This window comes from Ursus arctos, unplaced genomic scaffold (genome assembly GCF_023065955.2).
Source record: "Ursus arctos isolate Adak ecotype North America unplaced genomic scaffold, UrsArc2.0 scaffold_6, whole genome shotgun sequence".
In the NCBI taxonomy this organism is placed as follows: Eukaryota; Metazoa; Chordata; class Mammalia; order Carnivora; family Ursidae; genus Ursus; species Ursus arctos.
The window spans coordinates 63,566,640-63,589,064 of record NW_026623078.1 but is presented as its reverse complement, the minus strand read 5'-3'; the positions used below and the strand labels follow the sequence as shown (position 1 = coordinate 63,589,064).

The 22,425-nt window shown below is 35.9% G+C and overlaps 1 pseudogene; it reads right to left on the bottom strand.

Annotated features, from left to right (window-relative positions):
- Nucleotides 1-1,217: 1,217 nt before the first annotated feature.
- On the bottom strand, nucleotides 1,218-8,549 carry LOC113252678 (elongation factor 1-alpha 1-like; annotated as a pseudogene).
- Nucleotides 8,550-22,425: the final 13,876 nt, after the last annotated feature.

Genomic DNA, 22,425 nt, shown 5'->3' with positions numbered 1-22,425 from the left:
TCTCTCATATCTTGGGACACTGCCATGCTGCTTTCTATCACTCACTGGACCATAACTCAGCTGACCTGCTCCTGAAGGTCACCCAGCCTGTGTACTGCATACTTGCAGCCTCTCCTGACAGCTCAAAGTTTAGTGTGGGAATGTTTCTTCCATGAACAGCTTATCCCGCTGTGTCATCATTCGACGCCTGTAATCCCCAACAGCCCCTGAGCTTCATGAACATAAGGACCATACTGACCTGTTCACATTGCGTTCTTCTCACATACAGTGGTGCCTGCAGCATATAAATCAGATTCACTAAAGCACATTTGGTGAAATCATGACTTTTATAGTTTTAATACATTTACTTTGATGACCTAAACCTTCTTGGAGAAAGTGTTATATGTTAGGCAAATAATATCACACATTTTTTTCTCACTTAGGTTGAGTTGAAACACACTGAGTGAATTCCTTATAGCTAGAAGAAATGTTGTCACTTGAGTCCCAGTAAGGCTGCCTCCCGACTCTGATATGACCTGGCTTCTAACACCTACATCTTTGGTTTCCAAAACAGAGTTGTATCCTGCAGCAAACCTTAGGGGCAGGTAGGAACTGAGCTGGGCATGGTTCCTGAAATTCTGTTGGAGAAGCACAGGACAAAGAAACCTTTCCTGGGAATTCCTCTGAGCTTCCAATTCTGAACCATGGTGATGTTTTATTTAGGAGTTCTGACTAGGCAGCCGATTTAGTGACAAAAAGAATGTTGGGAACAAGTCAGTAAAGCTCCATTTGCTTCCCGTCTATGTGGAGAAACCCGAGAGCATTAACTGTTCCAGAAAAGGAATGGGAAACAAACAAGTTACTAATTAGCATGAAGTATTAAATTACTGTTACTTAAAACAGAATTTCTTAACTAAAAAAATTCATTTGATTATTATTTTTTTCTCATTAAACTTTTGTTTTAATGGGTCTCAAAATTCTGTAACAGATTTTTGGTCAAGGTGTTCCCATTAAAAAGTACTGATTTTAAAAACTAAAAACTTAAAACTGCCACACACACACTCACAAAACCAGATGGTCCACAAAACCTCCTCCTTTCCTTCTGAGGTTTTACGATCCATGGTTATCATTAACCCATCTTTTACTCTTAAATTTAAATGGCCAATTGACACAAACAGTCCTGAGACCACTCTTCCACCACTAATTAAGACTTGGGTGGCAGAAATTGGAGATAATATTTATTTAAACTTCTGAGCTTTCTGGGCAGATTTGGTGACCTCGACAGCTCCAACTGCCTTTTTATCTATTGCTCTGATGACACTCACAACAACTGTATGTCTCATGTCATGAACAGTAAAACGGCCCAGAGGAGATATGCTCTGAACACACAGGCTTGCCAGGAACCGAATCATCATGAGATTTTAAGGACTTAGGGCCGTGTTCCAGCTTTTTCCCAGAATGACGATCAATCTTCTCCTTCAGCTCGGCAAACTTGCAAGCAATGTGAGCGGTGTGACAATCCAGCACAGGTGCATATCCAGCTCTGATTTGGATGGTTCAGGATAATCACCTGAGCCATCAAGCCAGCTGCTTCCATTGTTGGGTTATTTTTGCGGTCACCAGCCACATTGCCACAACAAATATCTTTGACAGCTATGTTCTTGACATTGAAGGCCACATTGTCTCCAGGAAGAAACTCATGCGAAGTTTCATGGTGCATTTCAACAGATTTAACTTCAGTTGTGATATTGACTGGAACAAAGGTGACCACCATGCTGTGTTTGAGAACACCAATCTTCACCGGGCCCACAGGGACGGTACCACACCACCAATTTTTTGGATGTCCTGGAGGTGCAGACACAAGGGCTTGTCAGTTGGATGACATGGTGGCAGAATGCAATCCAAAGCTTCAAGCAGTTTGGTTCCACTGGCGTTGCCATCTTTGTAAGCGGCCACCTTGAACCAAGGCTTGTTTGCACTTGGCTCCAGCCTGTTGTCACCATTCCGGTCAGAAACTGGCACAGATGCTACTATGTTGGACTTGTAGCCAATTTTCTTCATGTAAGTGCTGATTTCCTTAACAATTTCCTTGCATCTCTTCTGGCTGTAGGGTGGCCCAGGAGAATCCATTTTGTTAACACTAACAATTAGTTGTTTCACATCCAGTGTGTAAGCCAGAAGGGCATGCTCATGGGTCTGTTCGTTCTTGGAGATAACTGCTTAAAATTCACCAACACCAGCAGCCACAATAAGGACAGCACAGTCAGCCTGAGATGTGCCTGCCATCATGTTTTAATGAAGCTTCTGTGTCCTGGGGCATCAATGATGGTCACATAATACTTAGTGGTCTCAAATTTCCACAGGGAGATATCAATGGTGATACCATGCTCACGTTCAGCCTTCAGTTTATCCAAGACCCAGGCATCCTTTAAGGAGTCCTTTCCCATCTCAGCAGCCTCCTTCTCAAATATTTTGATAGTTCCTTTGTTGATCCCACCTCATCTGTAGACCAGATGACCAGTAATGGTAGACTTGCCTGAAGCTATGTGTCGATGACCAAAATGTTGATATGGGTCTTTTCCTTTCCTGTTTTGGTTTAGGTTTAGTGGTGGTTTTCATGACGTTTTGGCAACACACTTGTTGTCATTTTATTATTTTAGAAAATTTATGGGGTGCCTGGGTAGCGCAGTCGTTAAGTGTCTGCCTTCGGCTCAGGGCATGATCCCGGCGGTCCGGGATCGAGTCCCACATCAGGCTCCTCCACTGGGAGCCTGCTTCTTCCTCTCCCACTCCCCCTGCTTGTGTTCCCTCTCTCACTGGCTGTCTCTCTCTGTCAAATAAATAAATAAAATCTTAAAAAAAAATTTAAATAGATTCCTATGAATGATGCATAAATTGCATAATTATATTGTCTTCACATTTATGAAATTTGAAACAATTTTTTTCTTTCCCTAAGAAAGGAAAGCATATTTATTACTTATGTCACTTTATCTTTAATATCTTTCATAAATATTGGTTGAAGACTAGGAGAAATTATAAGAGCTTTTAGGGTCACCTGGGTGGCTCAGTCAATTAAGCGTCCAACTCTTGATTTCAGCTCAGGTCACCATCTCTTAGGTCGTGGGATGGAGACCTGCATCAGACTTCATGCTCAGGGGTGGGGGAGTCTGCTTGAAGATGCTCTCCCTCTGCCCCTCCCCCACTCATGAGGTCCTCTCTCATTCTCTCTTTCTCAAACAAATAAATATAAGAAGAGCTTTTAGGAAATAAGGTATAAAAGAAAATATTAGTAATCTAGTATGGACATATTCTCTGTTAAAATTAAATTTTGCATTACAATTTTTTAAAAAATCTTAAGGATTGGTAGACTGCACCAAAGAAATTTTGAGATCAGGAGAATATAAAAATCAGAAATATTAATCAGAGCTAATCTGAATCTATGAAAGAAATTTAGTTTGGCCCAGATAAAGGAGAAAAAAATGTCTCAAATTGATTTTTATTTTACCCATTCAGTCCCCTGAACTTTGATACTTAATTCTGAAAGGATGGCTTGATAATTGTTCTGCATATTGGATACAACACAACTGAAGGAGTATCTTTTTCCCTCACCCGGCTTAAGAAATTACATTCCCACTATATATACAAGGAAAATAACCCTCTCCCCATTTCTTCCTGTGTTCTCCAGGTGGTATAGTCTACACAGTATAGTGCCTAATAGTAACACATGTTACAAAATGGAAGTCTAGTGTTTTTGTCGTTTTTTTCTATCTTCTTTGCTACAGGCTATGGAAGACCAACTCTGCTAAAAATAATACTTAGCTCAATGAAGCGATCATTACATACTGGTAACAGAAGGGAACTCTGTGGCCAGCCTGTGCAAAGTGGGTCTTAAAATACATACATCCTCTGAATGGTATGTATTTTGAGTAACCGCAATTGTATTGCTTCAGGCAAAGTACTTGCAGACCTAAGACCAGACTAACTGGCAGAATGTGAACAATTAACTTTTGTATTAAATTAAAACTACTTCCTTTTATTTCAGTTGATCATAAGGCATAAAAGATAAAGAAGTTAAAAAATAGCTGAAGGGTGTAGGACAGAAAAAAAAACTTCACTATTTCAAATTTACTAGTAATTAAGACAGCTGTGTGAATAATAAAATATGCACAAGTCAATTTTCCCCTAGCACCGTCTATTCAGTGAATTTTGACCTGAATTTGTAAATAATCGTAAATTCACACAAGGAAGTTTGAACATTTTTTTTTTAATTTAAGGAAAATATCGTATAAGTTCTTGTTTCTACCATATTTATTAATTGCAGAGAAGTTAAGTGATATAGTATTTTTAAAGAAGAAAATTAAAGTTGTTCAAACCCAGCAATTATTATTTTAAAGTCTGGATTTTAGTATATACAAATCTATTCAAAATTATATTCTATACAAATTTATTCAAATTAAAAATGGGGTAATGATACATGTACTATACTCTTTTTTTAAAAAAAAATTAAAGCTCTTATATATTTATTTGACTGAGAGAGCAAGCACAGGCAGGAGGAGCAACAGGCAGAGGGAAAGGGAGAAGCAGGCTCCCCGTGGGCTGGGGAGCCTTAGGTGGGCTCGATCCCAGGACTGACCATGACCTGAGCCCAAGGCAGCTGCCTAACTGACTGAGTCACCCTGGCTCACCTGTACTATAGTCTTTAAACTGCAAAAACAACATGAGTATTTGCATGTTAAAAACAGTAAGTCTCAAATCATGAATTTAAGGTTTCTGTAGTAGTACATATTATGATTCCTTATCATTGAAACTTTTAATTGCTATAAATGTTTTATTATTCTAAATAATATTGTTTTTCAGGAGCCTGGGTGGCTCAGTCAGTTAAGCCTCTGCCTTCAGCTCAAGTCTTGATCCCACGGTCCTGGGATGGAGTCTGTACATCAGGCTCCCTACTCCTTGGGGAGTCTGCTTCTCCTTCTCCCTTTGCTACTCTCCCTCTCTGTCAAATAAGTAAATAAAATCTTTTTTAAAAATATATAAATAATATTACTTTTTAAATATCTTTATTCATAAATCTATGATTATTGCTTTTAAATGCATTGCTAAAATACATATATCTAAAACTATGTAATACCTAAAATCATATATATATATATATATACCTAAAACTATATGCATATCTAAAAGTATATGTACCTAGAACTGTAACCAAACCAATGTGAGTTCACTCCTTGGTGAGTCACAGATACACCACGTGGAGTAGTCACATAAAATAAACTTTATTTGCAGTAAATAAGGAGCTCACAGGGAATAACTTCCAAAGCCATGACTCCCCGAGCAAAGGTGAATGGGTTCCTTTTATTTAGGGTGAAGATGAATATTTAGGTAGAGAAACCTTGTCATCATATGAAGAGGCGGGCATAAGGCTGTGCAGGTGCCTTAAGGAAACATGCCTATACGTACATTGTACATTATGTAGAGGAGGCTGTGCTCCTCCTTGGGCAGAAATTTTAGTCTTATAATGAGGTAAAGAGAGCTGTTGGTCATTCTAGAGGTCACTTCATGGTCTCTCTGCACAGGTGTGAGCTAGGGGTTACAATCAAACTGGTCTGGGTGGTCTGGGCTGGTGGGAGGTCTTACTAGGGCAGTTGCTATCACTTGAGGGGTGGTTTTGGTTTCCATTTTTCTGAATTAAGAGACAAGCTGGAAAGAAGAGCTTAAGGAAAAATGTGGGACAAAGGTCAGTGAGTATAAGCAGGTGGGCAGCAGAGGTCAGGTTTGGGGGTCTAACTGGTGACAAAACTGTATATATAATATTATACATACATTTACATTTAAAACTGTATATATAATATTACATATAAACCATTATATATCTATACATATATATATGTGTATATATATATATATAATTATTTACGTCTCAAAGCGACAAAGAATTTATATAGCAAGTTTTCTAAAGTAAGTGTTCTAAAAAAAAGGGAGATTGAGGCCTATAATCAGGAAGAAATCTGTCTAAAATTTAGTCAAGCTGAGGAGAACATTAAGACCATCTTGGAATATAAATCAATCAATCAATCAATCAGTAAACCAAGACTATGCTGAGATGACTTATATTTTCAGGTACTGTGTCACCATCACCATTAGCTCAGGTTACTTTCTTCTATCCCTCGCACTTCAAACTTTAGGCATTGTAGTGTTATAATTTGGTAACTGATATTTACATTATCTTCTCATGCGATACTTATTTATAATATACATCATCTGCTCTATCATCAAATTTACATGATCAAACTGTCGTCTTTCTGGCTTCAAAAATGTAATTGAAAATGTATGTAACTGGTAGCTAATGGGTAGGTTTTTATGAACTCTTTGATGTAAGTTATGAGGATTCAAAGAGAAATATTTTTGTATGAAGTAGAAATGTGAGGTCCTTTTGGGGAACAACAAACACATGCTTTCATTAGATTGCATAACAAATAACAGCCCTTAGATAGCTCAAGATAAAGAATCAGATCAGTTTTCATGTAAGAAAGATTGACAGCAAATATGAAATTAATACAAAGGCATTTACATGACACTCATGACTGAGTTTAAATTCATTTAGAGTGGTTGGTATCCAGAAGTTACTGTTCTTGACACTGCAGTTGTGGTTCTCATCAAGGAAAATTAAGTTGCCAAGTACTTTGTGTAAATTCCTACAAATTCATGTTTCTGCGTACATATCTGCTATTGTCTCTGCCACTGTTATCATTAAGTGACCTCAGACGAGCTAATTAATCTTTCCTCTTTGCCTTAGCCTTTTCATCCATTAAGTGTGCCTACAGGGAGATCTGTCAGGCTAGTACATATAGTAGTTCCATCAAAGCATCACATTTCAAGCCAGAAGAGGATACAAAATAACAGTGGTGCCCAGCAGCTCTGTTTTCAGGCCCACTTTTATTTCTAACACCTGCACTTCACATCAAATTGCAAAGTACAGTTGCCTCTGGGAATATCTGGAGAATGTAAGTGTTAATGCCAACTCTTCAGCATTTTAGGATCATGATGTGAACAAAATAAATCATAATTATTGTTGTAATGCAACATTAAATAGGCATGCTCAAACAAGTTGTCATTAGTGGGCAGGGCATGGGGTAATATGGAAAATACCAGGGGGAGGGGTGCAAACATAAAATAAGGAAGACTAGTTCCCAAGCGAGATGGATGTAAGTTTCTGCTTAAAAGGAGAGAGGAAAAAGCAAGAGAAGGAAATATACAGAGAAAAGAAATACTGGCATGCATAGAAACACATTGTTACTTGTTTCTCTATACGCTCCTTTCATTCTATGAGATGTGACTGCCAGATTTCAAATTATCTTACTGAGACAAACACATAGACAAGGATACTTTACAGAGCTGGGATGATCAATAGGATGGCTGTCAACCTCGTATGTCCACTTTGCACTGGAAATGTGACTAATCTGAATTGAGATGTGGTATAATATGAAATACACACCAGATTCAAAGCCTTGAAAAAAAAAAAAAAGTAAAAGATCTGTCTTAGTCTGTTGGGCTATTATAACAGAGTACCATAGACTTAGGTGGCTTCTAAACAACAGAAATTTATTTCTCACAATTCTGGAGGCTGGGAAGTGCAAGATGAGGCATTGATCTGTAGCGTGTCTGGTGGGAGCCTGCATCCTGTCCATAGATTGGCTGTCTTTTTGCTCTGCCCTCACGTGGCCCAGAGCGAGGGAGATTTTTAGGGTCTCTCTTGTAAAGGCTTGAGTCCTATTCATGAGTGCTTCATCCTCATGACCTAATCACCTGCCAAAGGTCCTACCTCCAAATATCATTACAGAGGTTTCAGTATATAAATTTGGGGAGGACACAAACATTCAATCTGTAGCAAGATCTTATTCATAATTTTTTATATTGATTACATACTGAAATGCTATTTTAAGTGTATTGGTTTAAAATACTATTACAATTAATTTTGTCTGTTCCATTTTACTTTTTATGTGGCTATTGGAAAATGTAAAAGTCTATATGTAGCTCTCATTGCATTTCTACTGTGTAGTGGTGTTAAAGAAAGCAGAGGTACCTGGGGGTGCTGCCCAGAGGGTTTAGAGAGGTGTTGAAGAAAAGGACATGTGAAGGTGAAAGTATTCATGCCGCAGAAGGCAAGAGGTCCCTTCTTCCTCTCAACTCTCATTAGTGAAAGTCATTTATAGGCTGAAATATCATGGCCAGGAAAAGGTCAGTTCCAATATTCCTCCTACTAGCTTAAATTTCTGTTTTTTTTTAATTGAGATATAATTGACATATAACATTGTGTAAGATTAAAGTGTAGAGCATGTTGATTTGATACATTTCTATATTGCTCTATTATTACCACCTAGAATTAGTTAGCTCCTCTATCAGGTCATATAATTACCATTTCTTTTTTGTGGTGAGAACATTTAAGATTTAGTCTCCTAGCAACTCGGAACATATAATACAGTACTGTTGACTACGATCACCACGCTGTGCATTGGATCTCTAGAACTCATTCGCCTTGTAACTGCGAGTTTGAATCCTTCGATCAACATCTCTCAATTGCCCCACCCCCTAGTCCCTGATATCCACAACTCAACTCTGTTTCCATGAGCTTGGCTTTCTTAGATTCCACATATAAGAGAGAGCACTATTTGTCCATGTGACTTGTCTCACTCAGCATAATAATGTCCTTCCGTATTCTTGAAATGGCAGGATTTCCTTCTTTCTTATGGCGGACTGGCTAGAACATTCAGTCTTCGTTCTTTACTCTCATTACTCTCTTTTCTCTTCATACCTAATAGTTTTTTTAAAAACAAAACTCTCAACATGTGATCTCCCTCCTAAATGTAACTCAATACTTCCTCATTGCCTACCAGATAATTTCCAACATTCCTGGTCTTATGTTCAGTCTTCTCTGACCTGGTCTCAATGGACTTTCCATATATTTATACATTTTTTTTTTAAATTTCTTTTTTTTTTTTTTAAGATTTTATTTATTTATTTGACAGAGACAGCCAGCGAGAGAGGGAACACAGCAGGGGGAGTGGGAGAGGAAGAAGCAGGCTCATAGCGGAAGAACCCGATGTGGGACTCGATCCCGGAACGCCAGGACCACGCCCTGAGCCGAAGGCAGACGCTTTAACGACTGCGCTACCCAGGCGCCCCTCCATATATTTATACATTATATTATTTTTCTACATTGATCACTTTTCATTTTAAAGCATGCTACTTTCTTTTTTTTTTTCCCTATAAATCAGTTCACATTATCCCTCCCCCAGAATCCATCACACCAATTTCTGACTAGCCAGTTAAATAATGGCCAAAAAACAAAAATTCATATCCCATCCCATGAAACCAATGAATGTGGCTTTGCAGAGTCATTGCACACATATTTAAGTTAAGAATCTTAATATGAGATCATCCTGGATGGACACTATATCCAATGGCAATGTCCTCATAAGAGACAGAGAAGGGGAAGGCAGCTATAGAGAAGGCCACATGAGGACAAAGGAAGAAATTAGCTGTATCCAGCCACAAGCCAAGGAACACCTGAAACCACCAAAAGTTGGAAGAAGCAAGAAAGGATTCTTCCTCAGGGCCTTCAGAAAGAGTGTGGCCCAGCCATAGTTTTGCCATTGGACTTCTGGCCTCTACAATTATAAGGGAATAAATTTCTGTTGTTTTAAGAGCAGCCAAATTTGTAGAAGTTTGTTATACAGCCATAAAAATCTAATACATTGACCAAATTACCAAATTCTATTCATCTTGCAATGGTTTAGTCTCACCCTCAAAAAGTAATGTTACCCCCTTCCATAGTACTTTTTATACATTTCTTATCTATCACTTTCTATTGTATATAGTTATTCTATTGTATACAGTAATTCAGTAATCTATTTTACTTCCTAGTCTGTCCATTGAGGAAAAGTGATAATACTTTATAGATATCTCTATTCCCACCGTCCTACCTTCCATAGTATCTCATATATGGTACAAAAATTCTAATAAATATTGTGCAAATCAATACTTTGCTTTGAAATTCCACTTTGAAAAATTATTTGATTCTTCTAAGTCTTTAGTGGTTTGACAGGAAGTTCTGTCTGGTTTTTATTTTCATATAAAGGATACCTTTGAATTGCAGCTTTGAAATATATATATATATATATATATATATATATATATATAATTATCTTCAAGATGCAGTACTTTGAAAAATTCATTTGATTGTTTCTTTTTTATTTTTAAATATTTTTTGTTTTTTCCATTTTATTTTATTTTTCCATCATGATAAGTGTGCTTATTATTATTATTGTTTTAAATCTTGGTTCCTTACAATACAATAATGACTTTGAACCCAGTAAGGGCTTAGAATTAAAACACTGAATCTTGAAATGTAATCATGAGTTACATACACATTCTATTTGAAATATGATTTGTTGAAACAATCTTTGTCTTAAGAAAATATCTTGTATAATTTAAGTGAAGTATCTTTTGTAAGACTAAACGAAAGGTGTAGGTTGTATATTTTCTCTTAATAATATGCTGTTACCCTTTTATAAAGCTGCATAAGTAAGACTTCTCTTATGTTTGTGGGGAGAATAATTGCTAAAGGGAGATTGGTGACAATATAATTATATAATGTACCAGACAACATCTTAACAAACAGTTGTTTATACAATGGCTGATTTCTTCAAAAAAAAAAAAAAAAAAACACCACAAAATGAAAAATAGTACTGAGCTTCACCTCATTTCAAAAAATAAATGTCAACATATTTGAATGTAATTTCTACAATTTCAGATTATGTAAATTAAGATAGTATCATTATAGAAAGTGGGAACTGCCATTCTCCATTAATATAGTTTGATATTTTTCCAAAATAAAGTATCTTGATCTTATCCTCAAACTAAATATATTTTCTCATGAAGTCTCTGTGCAATTTCCCTACCTCCGTGAATTAAATATTATTCAAGAAAAACTAGCACTGGAGTATGAAAAAAGATAGAAATCAAATTATCAACCATTTTATCTTTATTCAATTAACATTTAATTGAGTATCTGGCATACAGTAGGGTCCTTTGTAAATACTTATTGAATAAATTGATCTTGCCTATGGTAGTTTCTTTTTTTCTACAGTTGACTTTAATTTTAGAAGAAAAAGTTCAATCTCCTTTTTTAAAGATAATTTTAAGAAGTCGTTATAAAATAAATTTCAAGCACATTAGTCTTGTACTAATTACCTTCCATAACAGTGTCTGAGTGACTAAACGTTTTTAAATATACTTCAGTATCACAAATATGTTATTGCCCATTATCTTCATTGATACTCTGCCTCTTCTGTCACAAAGGAAGGATTGTTTTCTTGTTTTCTGGTTCCCTCTTCTCCCACTCGAAGAGAATTCTCACCTCATTATTGAGTCCTAACTCAGCTGTATACTTAGCCGTTCCCTATTTATAACATAATTTCTCTGCCTTTATATAGGTTGAAGTCTATTCTGTATTCATAAAACTCCCTTGACTTAACATTCATAAAACTCACCTTTTGTCACAGTCTGTTCCATTTTTGAGATGCATTTCTATTCCTTTCATGGTTTCTACAGATAAAAGCCTTAAGGCTATGGAACAGTTTGATAGTAATTCCTCAGCTTAAAGATTCACATAAAATCAGTTGTAAGAATTAGCACCCTACTACTACATGTGTATGAGATCCGTGGTTTCAGTTTCTCATCAGCTAATTATTTTTGAGCGATTGTCTTGAAATGTTGTCAAGCTCTCTCGATCAGTCTTATGGACAGAATTTTACTAGTTCTTTTTCTCGTGATGGCATAACCTCTCAAGACTCCACATTTTCTTCAGAAAGACCAGGTCCAGCTCCTTAAAAATATGTAGCTTACTGCCTCAACTCTCCTTGAATGATAATCAAAACCACAGACCTCCATGCTCCAACCTGGTCTGGTTGTCCTCCCGCTCTGTTTCAAATTTGCTATCTTTGGATTTTCATCCTCCATTCCTTTGAGACGTCTGTTCACTTATATCTTGTGGACCTTCTATTGATGGTTCTTCTTTCTTGGTTTACTCTTTTAGTGAAGCACAGTCTGCACTAGCTCCCAAAGAAAGGAAGAAAAGATGAATAAAAGGTGAAGTTTTGAGACCTTAGATACCTCACAATACCTTATCCAACATGAATCCTTGATGGAAGAATTGTCTTGGGATAGAATATTAGATTGGGCATTTACCTAATAACATTTAAGGCTTTTCTCCATTTTCTTCTGCTTCAAATGTGGCTACAAAAGATTCTTATATAATTCTTATTTATGAACTTTGATTGTAATTGTCTCTCTTTCCTTCTGTGTAAGCTCTAAGACTGTTTCTTTATCCACATGTTTTGAATATTTGTGCTTGGTATGAGGATTTTTTTGTGTATTGGGATGATCATTGATGGGTTGATCCTTTTAATCTGGAAAATAATGGTTTTTGGTTATGGTAACTTATTTGTATTATTTATTTCATTTCATAGTTTAAGAAACTACTTTGTTGCAGGGTGTTTTGGATAGTTGGAACACAGAGAAAATAAAACAAAATCTGTGCCCTTAAGTAGTTTATATTCTAATGGAAGTAGATGGATTTATATATATATATATATTATATATATATATATATTTCAAAAGGTGATCAATGATCAAGGGGAAAAATAAAACAGCATAAGGGAAATTGGAGGTCTTGACTTACAGAGGCAGACTGCAATTTTTAATAGGGTGGTTAGGATGGGCTGTCCTGGGAAAGAGAAATTGGGGGGAAAAAAGAGACATGAAATTAAATGAAGGAAATAGTTATTTGATTATCTGGGTAAAATTTTCCAGGAAAAAGGAACAGTCACCACAAAGATCCCATACAGCAACATGCTACATTGTTCAAGGGAGTAAGCATGGGATGGTAATGAACAAGAGAGGAATCAGATGTAAGTGATCAAATACGTGGAAGGTAGGAGCTGCAGGCAGAGGTGAAATAATGGAAGTAAGGTAGATTTTATAGGGCCTTAAGGGTAGGCAATAATAATATAGTTAATTGCTAAACTAAGACCCTTTTAAGAATGAAAATATGAACTAATAATAATTATGCAAGAAAATAAGCATAATCTGAAGTTTTCTTGGGCAAACTAAGACATATGTTCACCTTAATTGTACATAATTTTAATACATTTCATGTTTCTTTGAGTGAAGTGGAGAGATAGTGGGTGCACACGCGCAGGTGAGTGACATGATCTGAATTAAGTTTTAAAGGGATGACCACTGTTACTGTGTTGAACCCAGATGGTAGAAAAACCAGGGTGAGAACAAGGAGACAAGTTAGAAGTCTTCTGCAGTTATCTGGGTGAGAAAAGATGGTGGCTCTGAACAGGGCGATGGCAGTGGAGGTGTTGAAAAGTAACTGGATTCTAAATATATTTTCAAGGTGTAAGTGAGGGTTAATCTGCTAGATAGGTGAAGGCAATGATAGGCAGTTAACTGGGATTCTGTTTCTTCCATTTGAGTTTGAAGAAGCACAGAAAGAACAAGAGAGTTAAGAATGCATTCAAGGTGGGGCGCCTGGGTGGCACAGCGGTTAAGTGTCTGCCTTCGGCTCAGGGCGTGATCCCGGCGATCTGGGATCGAGCCCCACATCAGGTTCTTCTGCTATGGGCCTGCTTCTTCCTCTCCCACTCCCCCTGCTTGTGTTCCCTCTCTCGCTGGCTGTCTCTATCTCTGTCGAATAAATAAAATCTTAAAAAAAAAAAAAAGAATGCATTCAAGGAAACTATAAAGACTGACCTTTGGGTTGGATAAGGAGAGAAGAAAGACATTGAGGGGGAAAGGTGCATTGAAAAGTGAAAGTATACTGGAGTAAGATCCTAAAGGGTCCTAGGTATTGTCAGAGCTGGACTAACAAATTGAGGAAGTGAGCCAGAAAAATAAGTGTTTTTTGATGTTTTTTACAAAATGGGAAAGGAAAAAATGAGGAGTTGACATTCCTGGTACTGACAAGTTCCAGGAGGGCATGACACTTTAAAGTGAATGGTTGAGACTGAATCATAAGAGAGAAGTTAAGGAACTAAGAGCGAGGATTTCAGCAGAATCATCTTGTCACTACTGAAGTAATCAGTCATTAAATTATGAATGATGTTGGAGATCATTACAAAGAGCCAGGGGCTAAATGAGTTTCAAAGTAAAAGGAAATGGCCTGAAAGCCAGTGAATGAACACAAATGTGAGGTATTAGTAAATAACATAATTTGATCACATGATATTCAGTGCTGGGTTTTTATGGAGAAGGGAATACACATGGACTAGAATCAGCATTGAGACCAGTTGCCTTGAGGGCATTTATCAAACTTGGTGAATTTAAGTATCACTGTTCGTGGTCTTGTGGAGCTGGGGGAAGCAAAGGTAAAGGAAGGATCAGCTCATGCAGGGGAGGCTAATGTATGAGCCTGTGTAAGGATGGGCTTTATAGCATCATCACAAAAACAAAAATGAGCAAATAATAAACCCGTACACCTATCACCACACCTACACACACCTCTACCTCATTTCTCCTTCACTATTATGAGCACAAGGGAGGAAAACAACAACAACAACCCCCCCAAAAAAAAAACTCCAAAAAACTTCTCTGAGGATTTGTAGACCATCAAGCATATTTGCAGACAAAATTCACAAGACTTGTATGGTTTAAAGAAAAAAAAAAAAAAGAACAACGTTTATCTAAGGTGGCTCCTGTCTGGTAGTAAAGCCAGGAACTTCACTGAAGCAAAAGTAAAATTCTCTCCTAAGGAATCATTTATATGCAGGTCTCAACTTTTTATAGAAAAAAAAAATCCATGCAACTGAAAAAACACAAATTCATTGAACACACACACACACACACACACACCAAATTTCTTGAAAGCCAAATGATTAAAATGGTTAAAAGCCAACACATGACAACAAAATCATATCCTCAAAAGGACCATATATTGGAATCACCAGAGAAAGAAAATGAATGGAACAATCAAGATGTTTGAATATTTGTGTGGAGACCAAGCAAAATGACATTAAAACAAAAACAAAAACAAAACTTCAACAATAAGATTTATAGTCACAATTTGTAAATGAAGAACGAGATATCTGTAAGAAAGAAGCACAGAAGAGGGAGTACGTGGCCAGGAGACAACAGGAGAATAACCAGCAATCAACCTCAAGTCTCTTTTAATTCTTTTTATTTTTTATCAGTCTATAACTTTTACTCTAGAACATCTCCAATAATTTTGTTTTCTGAAATTCAATCTTCTATTACATTTAGGTTATTTTATTTCATAACTTATATCATGCCTCTTTCAAAAAAAGAGATGAGTAGATTTCTTGCTAAAATATGAAATATAAGCTATTTAGCATATTATATTCAAATTTCAGTAACTTTGGTTTGGAAAGTATCCTCTCACCTTCGAATAGAATCTATTTTATAAAGTAAATATTCTTTCTGTTGTTGTAACACTAGGTGATTTGTTTCATGTACTTGCTTATTTGAGTATAGTTGACATCCAATGTTTTGTTAGTTTCAGGTGTACAACATAGTGATTCCAAAGAGTCCACAAAAAAATTGCTAGAACTCATATACGAATTCAGCAAAGTTGTAGGATATAAAATCAATGTGCAGAAATCTGTTGCATTTCTATCCACCAATAATGAGGCAGCAGAGAAAGAAAGCAAGGAATTGATCCCATTTGCAACTGCACCAAAGACAATAAGATACTTAGGAATAAATCCAACTAAAGAAGTAAAAAGATCTATACTCTGAAAACTGTGAACACTTATGAAAGAAATTGAAGATGACACAAAGAAATGGAAAAGCATCCCATGCTCATAGATTGAAAGAACATTGTTAAAATGTCCATATTACCCAAACAATCTACACATTTAATGCAATCCCCATAAAATACCACTAGCATTAATCACAGAGCTAGAACAAACAATTCTAAAATTTGCGTGGGACCACAAAAGACCCCAAATAGCCAAAGCAATTTTGAAAAACAGAAACAAAACTGGAGGCATCATGATTCCAGATTTCAAGCTACATAACAAAGCTGTAATCATCAAGACAGCATGGTAGTGGCACAAAAACAGACACATAAGTCAATGGAACAGAATAGAGAACCCAGAAACGGACCCACAACTATATGGACAACTAATCACTGACAAAGCAAGAAAGAATATCCAATGGAAAAGACAGTCTCTTCAATAAGTGCTCTTGGAAAAACTGGACAGCCACATGCAGAAGAATGAAACTGGACCACTTTCTTACACCATACACAAAAATCAATTCAAAATGGATGAAAGATCTTAATGTGAGTCAGAAAACCATCAAAATTTTATAGCAGAACACAGGCAGAAACCTCTTTGACCTTGGCCAAAGCAACTTCTTACAGACAATTTACCACAGGCAAGGAAACAAAAGAAAAGTGAATATTGGGACTTCATCAAGATAAAAAGCTTCTGCACAGCCCAGGAAACAAACTAACAAAGCTAAAAGGCAGCCTATGACTTGTCTCTGCATTAGGCTGTGCTCACCACTGGTGTAGCTACCATCTGTCACAGGCAATGCTATTACACTAACATTGACTGTATGCCTTATGCCTTTTATTCCCATGACTTATTCATTCCATAACTGAAAGCCTGTTTCTCCCACTCTCCTTCACCCATTTTGTGCATCCTTCCACCTCCTCCCACTGGCAGCCATCAGTTTGCTTTTTGTTTGTATATTCATTTTTTTGTCTTTTAGATTCTACATATGTGTGAAATCATATATTTGTCCTTCTCAGTCTGACTTATTTGGCTTAGCATAATACCCTCTAGGTTCATCTATATTGTCACAAATGGCACAAACTCATCCTTTTTTATGGCTGTGTAATATTTCATTGTATATATATACCCCATTTTCCTTATCCATTCATCTATTGATGGACACAGGTTTCTCTCATATCCTTTCTATTATAAACAATGCTGCAATAAATATAAGGGTGCCTATATCTTTTTTATTTTGTTTTCTTTGGGTAAATAGCCAGCAGTGGAATTTATTTCTTTTTGTTTTTGTTTTTTGATAGATACCCAGCAGTGGAATTATTGGATCATATGTTATTTGTATTTTTAATTTTTTGAGGAACTTCCATATTGTTTTCCACTTTGGCTATACCAATTTACATTCCCACCAATAGTGCATGTAGGTTCTGTTTTTCTCACATCTTTTTCAACACTTGTTATTTATTTATTAACACTTGTTATTCTTTATTTTAGCTATTCTGACAGGTGTAAGGCAAAATCAATGTACTTAAGATTGTTATTTCAACACACTGTGATAGATTTTGCCATTAGGTGTGAATGGGCACCTGAGTAGAATCATGGTATATTAGAGTTTTTACAGTCGTTAGAAATTACCTAGTCTAATCCATTATTCTATTGATAAGAATACCAATAAGACTATGAAGAAAACGAAAGCATAGTTATGTAATTTTGAATTGACAGTAACTTCATTGTGGATATTGGTTGTTTGGGCTACATATTCTTAATTGTTATAAAAAACAGAACTTTGAATTCAAAGTATGCCAACTCAATTTCTAACACACTTGTTTGCCATATTTGTGACCTTATATAAGTTAATTAACATCTCTGAGCATTAGTTTATTCATATGAAGAATGAGAATACTACTAGCTCGTATGGGAGTTGTGATTAGGAGAAAATAAAATACATGAAAGTCAATAAATGTTGTTCAGAGCTCATAAATACTACTTTTACCATTACTATTATTACTATCCAAAATTAAAGCAAAATATTTCAATTTGTAAGCATTCATAAAATGAGTTTCCTTAAAATATTGAATCGCTACGTGGATTGAGAAATAAATTTCAGCATTTTCTTTTTTATTTCATTTCTGAGAAGGCTATCTTTGAAGCATATAGCTATGAACTCCAGGAATTAATTTTCAAAAGTCAGCACAGACACAAATAAGAACACATGATATAATTAAAAAGGAAAGATCATGCTGTTACATCAGAAGCAGAGTATGAAAAAAGAAGTGGGAATGTCATTTCATGGTGGGAAGCAGGAGGAAGCAAGTTAAACTTTTTTTTTTTTAAGAAAAAAAAATAAAGACGTTGAAATAACGCTCAGCCTGCAAAGTCAGAGAAGGTTAAAAATATTTATGTTATTGTTGAAACAGCAGAGAGGAGGAGTCACCACAAGGTGTCTACAGGATTTCATGACAATGTTTTCCATAGTTCATATTTGAAAAACATACATTTTCTAATACCTAGAATTTAAATTTCTCTATGCATAATTAATAGGAACGGAAATAACCAGAGTAATTTTATGATACTTAACTCAAGATTTTTACCACTACCTTAGTAAGTAGGAGCATCAGTAGCGAATACTCCAATAAATAATATTTATATCATTTTATGTGCATTTGTAGATAAATACATAGATGCATTAGTTAGCTTTTGCTTCATAACAAATCATCCCAAAATGCATGGCTTAAAACAACAATCTAGTATCTCACAGTTTCCATTGCTCGGGAACTCAGCCACATCTTGGCTAGGTTCTCTGGTTCAGGGTCTTTTACAAGACTGCAATCAAGGTAATGGCCAAGAACGTGATCTTAATTGAAAGCTCAACAGGCTGGATGGCTTGGAGGCCGGAAAGGATCTGCTTCCCAGCTCAGTCATTAACATTCACAGGATTCATTTCCTTAGGGGTAGTTGAAGTGAGGGACTCAGTTTCTCATTGGCTGTTGGCCAGAGGCCTTGCTCAGTTACTTGCCACGGGAGTCTCTCTATAGGGCAGTTCACAATATGAAAGCTGACTTACATCAAGGCAAGTGAGAGAGCAAGAGAAGGTGCGCAAGAAAGAAGCCAAGGTCTTCTTGTTGCATAATCTTTGAGCTTTTCATCATATTCTCTTCATCAGAAGTAAGTTAGTAGGTCCAGCCCACACTAAGGAGTATGGATTATGTATAATACTAAAATTCTAGAAGGTGAGGGTCGCTGGGAGCCATCTCAGAAGCTGACTCCCATGGGGCTCCTGGGTGGCTCAGTGGGTTGAGTCTCAGACTTCGGCTCAGGTCCTGATCTCACGGTTGTAGGATTGAGTATAGGGCTCCACGCTCAATGGGAGTGGGCTTCAGATTCTTTCTCTCTCTCCCTCTACCCCTTCCTGCTTGCGCTCTCTCTCTCTCGCTCTCTCTCCGAAATAATTAAATCTTAAAACAAAAAAAAAGAAGCTGATTGGCACAACGACTATATATAGGTACATAAATATGTATATTATAATATGGATTACATATTTTATATACATAACCATACTACATACATTATTTATATTCATATTTGTACACAAACACATATTTACATATATATGTAAAATGCATATATATGTATATGCAATATATAACTATGATGCACAAATATAATAAATATATAATATACATATTTATATATAATATACATATGCAAGAATATACAAATAGGAATATATGTTTATATGAAATATTTAGTAAACAATACATTTTTAAATTTACGTCTATTCATTCTAAATTAATCCTTTTGGTTGCACTTAAAACATTCAGAGATAACTTCTTTTCTTAAAAATGTATAGTTTCACTTTTAATCAAGAATATCAAACATAGGATTTGTACTGCAAATGAAGAATAGTGCCTTTTTCAGTAATGGTGGTTAGCATTACCCAATTTTGGTTGGCTACAAATTATCATAATTTTGACACATTTATTTGCAGCTACTTATGTTTTCTTGAAAAGATTATTTTATTTTTTTTGAAATATTTCTGACAAAGTAAAGTCTTTTAACATTATTTCTTCACATTTTCTCAAAACATTATTTTCACATTGTGAAGGTAGTGACATACTATGTGGCAACTAATTAATGATAACTAGTTAATTTCTAAATAAGTATGTGTAGGACTCTTTGTTTCATATAAATATGAAAATAGGAAAAAATCAGTAATAAGTTAAAGTTAAATTATTATCAAAGGCAATAGAGAAAGAAAAATATAATAAAATGGGTATATTGGCTATCTCACCAAAAAAAAACCCTAAGATAAACATTAATGTGATTAATATATTTCAAAAACTCTTATATTAAAATATTAATATATTAAATTTAATAATAAAATATTAAAAATAGCTTGCTGCCAGAAAAATGTTGAATTATCTCATACTCCTCTGGGGGAGTTCTAGTAGCAACGATATTATATGTTCTTCTAATAAATGAATTCACATTTTTGGCTCATGGCTGATGCTACCTATAATAATAGCAACTTACAAATGAATGTCTAGCTTGCTACATTTACAGAGGCACTTTGGAAGAGCAAGCTAGGGAGGTTCAGGTCAGTTCATTTTCAGAAATTCTCTTTTGGGTTCTGATTAGTCAACTATTAAATAAAATAATTATTCAAAACCTGAGGTGAAATTCAAAATGCTGTACTTAACAAGCACTATTGCACTGTCAGTCATCAGGGAGAATAGAGCTGACTCTTAAGTACACCAGAAAATACTGTTTGAATGACAGCTTAGGATAATAGAGCAGCCTGTAGCAGTTATAGGTGTTCTACAAATTACCTTTCAATCAATGGCTGCATGGGCATACTAATTTTTATATTGTAATTCATATGGAAATGTACTATGGTAGAGAAAGATGTTTGTAAAAAATAAATGCAATTTAAAGATAGAGATAAAACTTGATAAATGCGAAAAAAAGTTTGCTAGCCCTATTTTCTATATTTTATTATCGATACAACACATACTAGAAAGTAACTTAAAATTCTTATCACTGAGGAAATGGAACTTTAGAAACACAAAATAGAGTTCTTTAATAATGAAATTCTGTCTCTTTGCTTCTGAATAAGGCCACGAAAGTCTTTTTCATTTATTATCATTTATTTACTAAACTTTTAGAGCTGTAAATCATCATCACAACTAAATCCAGAGTTAACAGCACTAATCTTTCAGGCTTTAATTTACCATCTTTGATCAGATTCTCACATGTGATCTTGCTACTATACGGATTACAAAGACATGGGATAAATAGCACTCGATACAAAAAGTATACAAAACATAATAGTACGAAAGTATGCAATAATAATTCTGTAATGAAAAACTCGTTTATTTTCTGTCATTTGCAATCTTGGGAGCCCTTTTTGTAATGCAGGGCAAAAGACCTTCAGCCTATGTCCACAACTAATAGTTCTACTTCTGTAAATCCCATTCTACCTAGACATTCTATCATGTATTTTCTCCTTTTTAAAAATCTGTTCTCCATTTCTCTCATTATATTATATCCTTGCCTTCAACTGAATTCTCTTCTACTTAAAATTAACTAACGAAACAAACTAAAAACCTTGACCTTCCATAACAACTTCCTCAATATTACCTATTCTTTCATAGGCAAGATTTCTGACATGGTAGCCTCCACAGGTTATATTCTCCACTCCCTTACCTCCCATTTACCTGTTTAACCTACTGAAATTTGGTGTCAATCTTCCCCACTCTGGGAACTCCTATGGAAATTCCCCAGTCTCATCGGAATTGCTTCTCAAAGGGATTACATGTTTATTCTGAGCAAAGCTCTACTGTCTCTTCCCCTTTCCCTCTGGGTATGCGCTTGTCCCTTAATGATTATAGTGAGAGAATTGGGGACAGCTATTGGAAGAGTGGGGAAACCAAGCAAATTTCCTCAGGAAACAGCACTTATGCATTTGGGGAGTAATGATGGTGGTAGCTGTTCAGGATTCTAGATAGAATGGCTTTATATGTCCAATGTAGAAGCAGGGAGTAGTGGGCTAATTCTTCTGATTTACTTCCCGTTATGGGTTGAATTTTGTCTCTCAAAAAGATGCTGAATTCTAACCATCAGTGCTTGTAAATGTGACTTTATTTGGAAATAGAGTATTTGCAGTTGACAAAGTTCAGCTGAGGTCATTAGAGCAGCCCTAATCCAGTACAAATATGTCCTTATAAAAAGGGGAAATTTGGACACAGAGACCATTACGTGAAGTTGAAGGCAGACCAGCGTGATGCACCCTTTGCCAAGAAATGCCACAGATTGTCCACAAATAACCAAAAACTAGGAGAGAGTCATGGAACTGATTCTTCCTCAAGCTTCTCAGGTACCAGCCCATTGACACCTTGACCTTGGACTTCTAGCTGTGGGATGACACATTCCTGTAGTTGAAGCCACACAATTTAGTGGTACTTTGTAACAGAAGCTCTAACAAACTAGTTGTGAAAATAAAGGCAACCTCATTAAAACCGGAGTTGGAAAAAAACTGGAGTTCCACGTCCGGGAGCTCTCACGCACTACCACCCACCCCTAAGAAGCGTATCTGGAATTCTCCAACTGGAAGAAGTACACACCT